The following is a 12,636-nucleotide window of genomic DNA, read 5'->3' on the forward strand; positions in this document are numbered from 1 at the left end:
ATAACAAAGATAATTTCTGAAGTGACATGCCACCATAATCTTGATCATACTATTTGTAAACATATGTAGTGGATGCAGCGATCAAAACAATGGTAATGACATGAGTAAACAAGTGAATCATAAAGCAAAGACTTTTCATGAATAGTACTTCAAGACAAGCATCAATAAGTCTTGCATAAGAGTTAACTCATAAAGCAATAAATCAAAGTAAAGGCATTGAAGCAACACAAAGGAAGATTAAGTTTCAGCGGGTGCTTTCAACTTGTAACATGTATATCTCATGGATAATTGTCAACATAGAGTAATATAACAAGTACAATATGCAAGTATGTAGGAATCAATGCACAGTTCACACAAGTGTTTGCTTCTTGAGGTGGAGAGAGATAGGAGAACTGACTCAACATAAAAGTAAAAAGAATGGTCCTTCAAAGAGGAAAGCATCGATTGCTATATTTGTGCTAGAGCTTTTATTTTGAAAACATGAAACAATTTTGTCAACGGTAGTAATAAAGCATATGAGTTATGAAAGTTATATCTTACAAGTTGCAAGTCTCATGCATAGTATACTAATAGTGCCCGCACCTTGTCCTAATTAGCTTGGACTACCGGATCTTTGCAATGCACATGTTTTAACCAAGTGTCACAATGGGGTACCTCCATGCCGCTTCGTACAAAGGTCTAAGGAGAAAGCTCGCATTTTGGATTTCTCGCTTTTGATTATTCTCAACTTAGACATCCATATCGGGACAACATGGACAACAGATAATGGACTCCTCTTTAATGCATAAGCATGTGGCAACAATTATTATTCTCATATGAGATTGAGGATATATGTCCAAACTGAAACTTCCACCATGGATCATGGCTTAAGTTAGCGGCCCAATGCTCTTCTCTAACAATATGCATGCTCCAACCATTAACGTGGTAGATCTCTCTTACTTCAGACAAGACGGACATGCATAGCAACTCACATGATATTCAACAAAGAATAGTTGATGGCGTCCCCGAAACATGGTTATCGCACAACAAGCAACTTAATAAGAGATAAAGTGCATAAGTACATATTCAATACCACAATAGTTTTTAAGCTATTTGTCCCATGAGCTATATATTGCAAAGGTGAATGATGGAATTTTAAAGGTAGCACTCAAGCAATTTACTTTGGAATGGCGGATAAATACCATGTAGTAGGTAGGTATGGTGGACACAAATGGCATAGTGGTTGGCTCAAGTATTTTGGATGCATGAGAAGTATTCCCTCTCGATATAAGGTTTAGGCTAGCAAGGTTATTTGAAACAAACACAAGGATGAACGGTGCAGCAAAACTCACATAAAAGACATATTGTAAACATTATAAGATTCTACACCGTCTTCCTTGTTGTTCAAAACTCAATACTAGATATTATCTAGACTCTAGAGAAACCAAATATGCAAACCAAATTAGCAAGCTCTAAGTGTTTCTTCATTAATGGGTGCAAAGCATATGATGCAAGAGCTTAAACATGAGCACAACAATTGCCAAGTATCAAATTATCCAAGACATTTTAGAATTACTACATGTAGCATTTTCCAATTCCAACCATATAACAAATTAACGAAGAAGAAACTTCGCCATGAATACTATGAGTAGAGCCTAAGGACATACTTGTCCATATGCTACAGCGGAGCGTGTCTCTCTCCCATAAAGTGAATGCTAGGATCCATTTTATTCAAACAAAACAAAAAACAAAAACAAACCGACGCTCCAAGCAAAGTGCATAAGATGTGACAGAATAAAAATATAGTTTCGGGGGAGGAACCCGATAATGTTGTCGATGAAGAAGGGGATGCCTTGGGCATCCCCAAGCTTAGACGCTTGAGTCTTCTTATAATATGCGAGGGTGAACCACCGGGGCATCCCCAAGCTTAGAGCTTTCACTCTTCTTGATCATATTGCATCATACTCCTCTCTTGATCCTTGAAAACTTCCTCCACACCAAACTCGAAACAACTCATTAGAGGGTTAGTGCATAATAAAAATTAACATGTTCAGAGGTGACACAATCATTCTTAAAACTTCTGGACATTGCATAAAGCTACTGGACATTAATGGATCAAAGAAATTCATCCAACATAGCAAAAGAGGCAATGCGAAATAAAAGACAGAATCTGTCAAAACAGAATAGTCCGTAAAGATGGATTTTATTAGGCCACCGGACTTGCTCAAATGAAAATTCTCAAATTGAATGAAAGTTGCGTACATATCTGAGGATCATGCACGTAAATTGGCTTAATTTTCTGAGCTACCTACAGGGAGGTAGACCCAGATTCGTGACAGCTAAGAAATCTGGAACTGCGCAGTAATCCAAATCTAGTACTTGCTTTACTATCAAAGACTTTACTTGGCACAACAAAACACAAAAATAAGATAAGGAGAGGTTGCTACAGTAGTAAACAACTTCCAAGACTCAAATATAAAACAAAAATACCGTAGTAAAAACATGGGTTGTCTCCCATAAGCGCTTTTCTTTAACGCCTTTCAGCTAGGCGCAGAAAGTGTAACTCAAGTATTATCGAAGAGCGGTGCATCTACAGCGGGGTTTGGAGTTTTCTCAACCATGCATAGTATATTGGATACATAAGTTTCAGCCTCTCCCTTCTCATTAGTCTTGGGCTTGCTACTCTCATCGAACAAATTTTCAGGAACAAGCCAAGCATAGTTATGTTCTAGTGCATCATTCATAGCTAGGAGTTTACATGGTATTGGTGTTTTGATCTCCCCACCATCATTAGCATTATTTGTGTACCTTATCCTATCCATATCCATTTTTTCAAGGAGACTAACAAAATTAGTATGAGAACCAAGCATATTAAATTTAGCGAAGACCTTTCTAGCCTCTCTTGCTAGACCACCAAATTCTCTAAGAAGGGTCTCTAAAACAAAATCTTTCTTTTCCCCCTCTTCCAAATCACCAAGTGTAAGAAACATGTGTTGGATTATAGGATTGAGATTAACAAATTTAGTTTCCAACATGCGAACTAAAGCAGTAGCACCAATTTCATAAGTAGGAGCAAGTTCTACCAAGTATCTATCTTCAAAACCTTCAACGGTACTAACATGACTGAAGAATTCTTCTATATTGTTTCTCCCAATGATAGACCCGCGTCCTACCGGTATGTTCTTTGTGGTAAAATTAAAAGGAAACATGATGAAACAAGTAAAGTAAATGCAAGTAACTAATTTTTTTGTGTTTTTGATATAGCAAACAAGACAGTAAATAAAGTAAAGCTAGCAACTAATTTTTTTGTGTTTTGATATAATGCGAGCAAACAAAGTAGTAAATAAAATAAAGCAAGACAAAAACAAAGTAAAGAGATTGAGAAGTGGAGACTCCCCTTGCGAGCGTGTCTTGATCTCCCCGGCAACGGCGCCGGAAAATATGCTTGATGGCGTGTATTTCACACGTTCGTTGGGCAACCCCAAGAGGAAGGTATGATGCGCACAGCGACAAGTTTTCCCTCGAAAAGAAACCAAGGTTTATCGAACCGAGGAGGAGCCAAGAAGCACGTTGAAGGTTGATGGCGGCGGGATGTAGTGCGGCGCAACACCGGGGATTCCGGCGCCAACGTGGAACCTGCACAACACAACCGAAGTACTTTGCCCCAACGAAACGAGTGAGGTTGTCAATCTCACCGGCTTGTCGTAACAAAGGATTAACCGTATTGTGTGGAAGATGATTGTTTGCGGAGAAAATAGTAAAACAAGTATTGCGACAGATTTGTATTTCGAGTATTAAAAGAATGGACCGGGGTCCACAGTTCACTAGAGGTGTCTCTCCCATAAGATAAAAGCATGTTGGGTGAACAAATTACAGTCGGGCAATTTACAAATAGAGAGGGCATAACAATGCACATACATGTCATGATAAGTATAGTGAGATTTAATTGGGCATTACGACAAAGTACATAGACCGCCATCCAAGCTGCATCTATGCCTAAAAAGTCCACCTTCAGAGTTATCGTCCGAACCCCTTCCGGTATTAAGTTGCAAAGCAACGGACAATTGCATTAAGTATGGTGCGTAATGTAATCAATAACTACATCCTCGGACATAGAATCAATGTTTTATCCCTAGTGGCAACAGACACAGCACAACCTTAGAACTTTCTCGTCATTGTCCCGGTGTCAATGCGGGCATGAACCCACTATCGAGCATAAATACTCCCTCTTGGAGTTACTAGCATCAACTTGGCCGAGCCTCTACTAATAACGGAGAGCATGCAAGATCATAAACAACACATATGCAATAACTTGATAATTAACATAACATGGTATTCTCTATCCATCGGATCCCGACAAACACAACATAGAGTATTACGGATAGATGATCTTGATCATGTTAGGCAGCTCACAAGATCCAACAATGAAGCACAATGAGGAGAAGACAACCATCTAGCTACCGCTATGGACCCATAGTCCAGGGGTGAACTACTCACTCATCACTCCGGGAGGCGACCATGGCGGTGTAGAGTCCTCCGGGAGATGAATCCCCTCTCCGGCGAGGGTGCCGGAGGAGATCTCCGAGAATCCCCCGAGATGGGATCGGCGGCGGCGGCGTCTCGCATAGGTTTTCCGTATCGTGGTTTTTCGCATCGGGGGTTTCGCGACGGAGGCTTTAAGTAGGCGGAAGGGCGAGTCGGGGGCCGACGAGGGGCCCGGACCACGAGGCGGCGCGGGCCCCCTTGGCCGCGCCGCCTTGTGGTTTGGCCACCTCGTGGCCCCACTTCGTATGCTCTTCGGTCTTCTGGAAGGTTCGTGGCGAAATAGGCCCCCGGGTCTTGATTTCGTCCAATTCCGAGAATATTTCGTTACTAGGATTTACGAAACCAAAAACGAGCGAAAACAACGAATCGGCACTTCGGCATCTTGTTAATAGGTTAGTTCCAGAAAATGCACGAATATGACGTAAAGTGTGCATAAAACATGTAGGTATCATCAATAATATGGCATAGAACATAAGAAATTATCGATACGTCGGAGACGTATCATGACTCAAAGTCAAGTGACTCAAGAAGTCCATCGGAATGGAGTTTCTTCATGCGCTTCACTCCAATATGACCAAGACGACAGTGCCACATATAAGTAGAATTATCATTCAATTTAATTCGCTTAGCATCAATGTTATGAACATGTGTATCACTACTATCGAGATTTAACAAGAATAAACCATTCATCTCAGGTGCATGGCCATAAAATACATTACTCATATAAATCGAACAACCATTATTCTCAGACTTAAACGAATAACCGTCTTGCATTAAACAAGATCCAGATATAATGTTCATGCTCAACGCAGGTACCAAATAACAATTATTGAGGTTTAAAACTAATCCCGAAGGTAGATGTAGAGGGAGCGTGCCGACGGCGATAACATCGACCTTGGATCCATTTCCAATGCGCCTCGTCACCTCGTCCCTCGCCAGGCTTCGTTTATACCGCAGTTCCTGTTTCGAGTTACAAATGTGAGCAACCAAACCAGTATCAAATACCCAGGCATTACTACGAGAACCAGTAAGATAGACATCAATAACATGTATATCAAATATACCTTTCTTCTTGATGTGGCCGCTCTTCAGATCGGCCAAGTATTTGGAGCAATTGCGCTTCCAGTGCCCCTTCCCCTGGCAGTAATAGCACACAATCTCAGGTTTAGGACCAGCCTTAGGCTTCTCAGGAGGCGCCTTAACTTTCTTGCCGCCCTTCTTGAAGTTGCCCTTGTTAGGCTTGCCCTGCTTCTTGAAACTGGTGGTCTTTTTGACCATCAACACTTGGTTCTCCTTCCGTATCTCTACTTCAGCAGATTTCAGCATGGAGAAGAGTTCAGGTAAATCTTTGTTCATGTTCTGCATGTTGTAGTTCATCTCGAAGTTCTTGTAACTTGGTGGCAGTGATTGAAGGACACGATAAATACCCAGCTAGTTAGGGATCATCATCCCCAAGTCACTGAGCTTCTTCGCGTGTCCGGACATGGCGAACACGTGCTCACTAATGGAGCTACCCTCTTCCATCATACAGCCAAAGAACTGTTTCGAGGCCTCATAGCTCTCCACGGCCGCATGAGTTTCAAAGATAACCTTGAGCTCACGCATCATCTCACAAGGGTCGTGGTGCTCAAAACGCTTTTGGAGCTCTGCCTCTAGGCTGCACGGGATGGCACACTGAACTTCGGAGTGCCGAGTCACCCGAGTCTCGTAAACATTCTTTACGTCCTCGGATACTGCAGGAGGTGGTGGGGGACCTAGAGGTGCATCGAGCACATATTGCAGGCTTCCACCAGTGAGGAAAATCCTCACATGACGGAACCAGTCAGTGAAGTTGCTACCATTGCTCTTAAGCTTTTCTTTCTCTAGGAACTGGTTAAAATTGATGGAGGGGGGCGCCATGATCTACAACATATTTGCAAAGAGTTTAGACTAAGTTTATGATAAAATGAGTTCAATTTTAATTCTTAAATTAACTAGGTGAACTCCCACTCAAAACAACATCCCTCGCATTGTCTTAGTGATTACACGAACCAAATCCACTACACCAAGTCCGATCTTCATGAGAAAAGATGTAGCTTCAAAGGCGAACACTCAAAGTGTTCATCATATCATTCATATGACTCATGCTCTACCTTTCGGTATCCCGTGTTCCGAGACCATGTCTGTACATGCTAGGCTCGTCAAGGCAACCTTAGTATCCGCGTGTGCAAATCGGCTTGCACCCGTTGTATGCACATGTAGAGTCTATCACACCCGATCATCACGAGATGCTTTGAAATGACAAGTCTTAGCAACGGTGCATACTAAGGATGAACACTTTATTATCTTGATATTTAGTGAGAGGGATCATCTTATAATGCTACCGTCGCGATCTGAGCAAAATAAGATGCATAAAAGGATTAACATCACATGCAATTCATAATGTGTGATATGATATGGCCTTTCTTCTTGTGCTTTTGATCTCCATCTCCAAAGCACGGACATGATCTACATCATCACCAGCATGGCGTCAAGGTCAGTGGCGCCGCTTCATGGTTGTCCATCACTTATAGCTACTATAACAACTACTTGAAATAAAGCTATTACATGATGAATAGACACGCAGGTCTTTAACAGAAATTAAAGACAACCATTAGGCTCCTGCCGGTTGCCATAATACAACAATGAACATCTCATACATCAAATATAATCATCATCACATTATGGCCACATCACATCACCAATCCCTGCAAAAACAAGTTAGACGCCTCTAATTTGGTTTGCATTTTTTACGTGGTTTAGGGTTTTCGAGTAAGATCCAATCTACCTACGAATATGAACCACAACGGTGATACTAGTGTTGACAATAGGAGTGCAAATTGTAATCTTCACTATGGTGGGAGAGACAGACACCCGCAAAGCCACTTATGCGATACAAGTTGCATGTCAAGCGTGGAGCAAGTCTCATGAGACGCGGTCATGTAAAGTTAGCCCGGGCCGCTTCATCCCACCATCCCGCAAGATGCAAAGTACACAAACTAAAGCAACAAAAACATCAACACCCACAAAACCATTGTGTTCTACTCGTGCAACAGATCTATGCATAGACATGGCTCTGATACCACTGATGGGGTTCGTTGCATAGAAAACAAAAAATTTCCTACCGTGATGTCTACGCACACTCCTTTTCCTGTAGACAGTGTTGGGCCTCCAAGAGCAGAGGTTTGTAGAACAGCAGCAAGTTTCCCTTAAGTGAATCACCCAAGGTTTATCGAACTCAGGGAGGAAGAGGTCAAAGATATCCCTCTCAAGCAACCCCGCAATCACGATACAAGAAGTCTCTTGTGTCCCCGACATAGGCATCCCAAATGGGCCCGCCTAATATAGTACCCGGGGTTTATTGAAGGCCCACTACCCGAAGAATAAGAAGACTCGAGAGCCCAAGATGTATTTAAGGAAAAGATAGAGTTGTAATAGGAAGTGTTATTTGTAATCCGGCGGGATGAGTTAGAAACCGTCCCGGACTATGTAATCCTTGTATAGCACGAATCCTTCGGCTCCACCTATATAAAGGGGGGTCGAGGGACGAGAAGATCATCGAATCATTGTCTGCAAACCCTAGTTTTCATATTCGTCGAGTACTTTTCGGCTGAAACCTTCGAGATCTACTTGCCCTCTACTTCTAACTAAACCCTAGCCTATAATCCATAGGCATTGACAAGTTAATCACTTGTCAGTCCCCAACACACCCAATACACTTGTCAGATGTATAGGTGCACTAGTTCGGCGAAGAGATAGTGAAATACAAGTAGTATGAATGAATATGAGCAGTAGTAACGGCGCCAGAAAATAGCTTGCTGGCGTGCGATTGATGGTAGTAATATTGCGGAAGTAAAGATGCGGTAAAACGAGTAAATAAGCGATGATTGCAGTATTTGGAAACAAGGCCTAGGGATCATACTTTCACTAGTGGACACTCTCAACATTGCAATCATAAAGGAATATAAATAAGCACTTCACTATGCTATTCCGAATTACTCTCTGGCAAGATAACGAACACTAATTCATCATGTAGGCAAACCTTAAAGATGTATTCCCAAGTACTAATAAACACCCCACGCCATCACTCTGTGAGCATTCATAGGAGGTACTAACACACCACAATTTCATAGAGACATCCAACTCAAATCATAACTCGGTGAACAAGTATTCTGTGAAATATAGCCTAAGAGACCCACACGGTTCACACACTTGTCACCTTTACACACGTGGGACAAGGAGTCTCCGGAGATCACATAAGTAAAATCCACTTGAATAGCATAACGACATCTAGATTACAAGCTCATCATATGGATCTCAATCATGTAAGGCAGCTCATGAGATCATTGTATTGAAGTACATAGGAGAGAGAGAGAGATTAACCACATAGCTACCGGTACAGCCCTTAGCCTCGATGGAGAACTACTCCCTCCTCATGGGAGACAGCAGCGTTGATGGAGATGGCGGTGGTGTTGATGGAGATGCCTTCCGGGGGAACTTCCCCGTCCCGGCAGGGTGCCGGAACAGAGACTCCTGTCCCCCAGATCTTGGCTTCGCGATGGCGGCGGCTCTGGAAGGTTTCTCGTACCGTGGCTTTTTCCCGTATCAAAGATTTAGGTCAGGGACCTTTAAATAGGCGAAGAGGCGGAGTCGGAGGGGGTACGGAGCCGCCACACAACAGGGGGGCGCCCCCCCTTGGACCGCGCCGCCCTACTGTCTGGTGGCCCTGTGGCTCTCCTCTGGTCCCTCCCGGACAGCAGAAAACAGGAACTGGCCCTTCGGCATCTCGTCAATAGGTTAGTTCCGGAAAACGCATAATAATGACATATAATGTGTATAAACATGTGAGTATCATCATAAAAGTAGCATGGAACATCAGAAATTATAGATACGTTTGAGACGTATCATACCGCAAAGACGAATAAATCCAAGATCTAATCTATGGAACACCCAAGATCTAATCTACAAGATCGGAGCAACGAGATGGAGATGAGACTAACCCTCGAAGATTCCAAAGCCTACGAGATTAATCTCGTTGTTGGTGTAGACGATCGTCCCCGGTGCTGCAATCCGACAGCACTTTCCTACTCGGTCGCGCGTACGGTGTCGATGAAGCCCTTCCTCTCCCCGTTCCAGCGGGCAGCGGAGGTGTGGTAGATCTCCTCCAAGTTCCAGCAGCACGACGGCGTGGTGGTGGTGATGGAGGAAGAAAAGCTGCAGGGCTTCGCCTAAGCTGGAGCAGCGTATGGTGGAGGAGAGAGGCGGCCAGAGGAGGGGGCTCATGATGGGATGGTGGCCGGCCATCCCCTCCCCTCTTTATATAAGGGGCCAGGTCGGCTGGGGTGGCCCCCTTTCCCATCTAGGGTTAGGGGGGCGGCGGCCAAGTGTGGGGAAGAGGGATTTCTTCCCCCCCCCCCCCAAGTTGACCGGGTTGGCCGGCTGGGCCTCGAGGGGCATGTGCCCCTGGACCATTAGGCTAGGGAGAACCCCCTCGGCCCATGCTAGGCCTCCTAGGGTCGTGGGCCCACTGGTGGGACCCCGGAACCTTCTAGAACCTTCCCGATCATCCACCGGAAAAATCCCGAACTTTTCCGAAACCTAGAAATCAACTTCCCTTATATGAATCTTATTCTCCGGACTATTCCGGACCTCCTCGTGACGTCCTGGATCCCATCCGAGACTCCGAACAAACTTCGTCTCCATACCATATTCAAATCTACTTATGCGACATCGAACCTTAAGCGCGTCACCCTACGGTTCGCGAACTATGCAGACATGGTCGAGACTTCTCTCCGAGCAATAACCAATAGCGGGATCTGGAGATCCATAATGGCTCCCACATATTCAACGATGACTTAGTGATCGATTGAACCATTTACATACGATGCCGATTCCCTTTGTCACGCGATATTTTACTTGTCCGAGGTTCGATCATCGGTATCTCCATACCTTGTTCAAACTCGTTATCGACAAGTACTCTTTACTCGTACCGTGGTATGTCATCTCTTGTGATCTTAATCACATGCTTGCAAGCTATTCAGACGACGTGCCACCGAGAGGGCCTAGAGTATATCTATCCGTCATCAGGATGGACAAATCCCACTATTGATCCATATGCCTCAACTCACACTTTCCGAATACTTAATCCCATCTTTATAATCACCCATTTACGCAATGGCGTTTGATGTAATCAAAGTACCCTTCCGGTGTAAGTGATTTGCATGATCTCATGGTCGAAGGACTAAGGCAACTATGTATCGAAAGCTTATAGCAAATTGAACTTAATGACTTGATCTTATGCTACGCTCATTTAGGTGTGTGTCCATTATATCATTCAACCAATGACATAACCTTGTTATTAATAACATCCTTCATGATCACGAAACCATGATCATCCATTAATCAACAAGCTAGTTATACAAGAGGCTTACTAGGGACTCCTTGTTGTTTACATAACACACATGTATCAATGTTTCGGTTAATACAATTATAGCATGATATGTAAACATTTATCATAAACACAAAGATATTATAATAACCAATTTATTATTGCCTCTTGGGCATATCTCCAACACCACGGCGCCAACTTCGTCGACCTCGACGGGCCTTCCAACCTGCCGGCGCCAAAGGTGGAGAAGGCCGACGAGGACGACAGCTGGTCCTTCGGGGCATCCGGTGACGACGGCGACGACCTGGACTTCAGCGCATTCGATTCCCAGCGCCGCTAGATGTTTTTTTAGTTTTTTAGTTTAAATTCACGTTAAATTTGTACAAATTTGGTTCGAACTTCGTATGAATATCATTTTCAAAATTTCATTTAACTTTCTAAATCTATCGGGGCCGCCGGTTTGGGGGCGCCTGTGTGGGAGCAGCATCCCCAAATAGAGGATGCTCTGCCTGCGCCCCTGCCGTCGCCTATTTGGGGTCCGCCGGTGGAAATGCTCTTAGAGCACCTCTAGCACACCCCGTAGAAGACCGAAAATTGTATAATAACCGCTCGTTTACTGTTTTAGTTTGGTTCCGGACCCAGATCATTATATAGCGTTTGCTCGTTTATGGGCGCAGATCAGATCTCGTATAACTACGAGAACTGTAAAAAAGGTACACGCCTCCGAAAAAATCTCCTCTCAAACCGTGAATACACGGTTTGCGTGGCCAAACTGAGGGTAAGAGCATCACTACACATCTCGACCTGTGACCTTGCAGATATCAGTCATCGACAAGGATGCAAAGTATACTTGCCGTAGAAGACCAATAGCATAGGTCGACTCATACTAGGACTCCGACGATGTACTGGCTTGGATTACCAGGTAAGAGCATCACTAGTAGATCCCCTAAATCCTCAAATCTTCAAAGTAGTTTAAGGGTTGAGAATGAGCATTTCTTGGAACTTTTAAGGGGTGGAAAACAGGGGCAAAGACTAGAACCATCAAACCATTAAAACTGAGGATTCAGGACAGAGACTAGAACCCTCAAACCCTTAAAAACATTCATTTGATATATCACAATTATCATCATCTCAATAACGGTTTGAAGAAAACAATAATCATTCTAGTTATTATTACAACACCAAATAGTACTTTAAAGCACATAATAATCATTCAAGTTATTATGACAATGTTTTTGCAAATAACAATAATTGTTCAAATCAAATAGGACATAGAAAAGTAAAACAAAGATAGATCATGGGCCTTGGCGCCATCCATCCAACTGCCAATGGTGCTCTACTAGATCATCCCGGAGCTGACCATGAGTCTTTGCATCCTCAATCGCACGATGTGCTTCAAGAAAAGCTTGTATGCGACAAGGGTTTCTTTTACGGTTGCACACGGGTACCAACGTTGTCATAGAAACAAGGCAGGTTTAACCCTATCTCATCCTCGAGGATCATGTTGTGTAGAATCACACAACATTTCATGATGTTCATCGGGGTTTTTTTCGTCCCAAAAATGAGCTGGACCCCGAACTATGGCAAACCTTTCTTGCAAAACACCGAAATCTCTCTCAATATCCTTGCAGGCTGCCTCTTGTGCCTTGGTGAAATGAGCCTCTTTTCTGGTTTAGGGCACCCCATTTTTCTCCTTGATGGACTGA

Source organism: Lolium rigidum, chromosome 1 (assembly GCF_022539505.1).
Source record: "Lolium rigidum isolate FL_2022 chromosome 1, APGP_CSIRO_Lrig_0.1, whole genome shotgun sequence".
NCBI classification, from domain to species: domain Eukaryota; kingdom Viridiplantae; phylum Streptophyta; class Magnoliopsida; order Poales; family Poaceae; genus Lolium; species Lolium rigidum.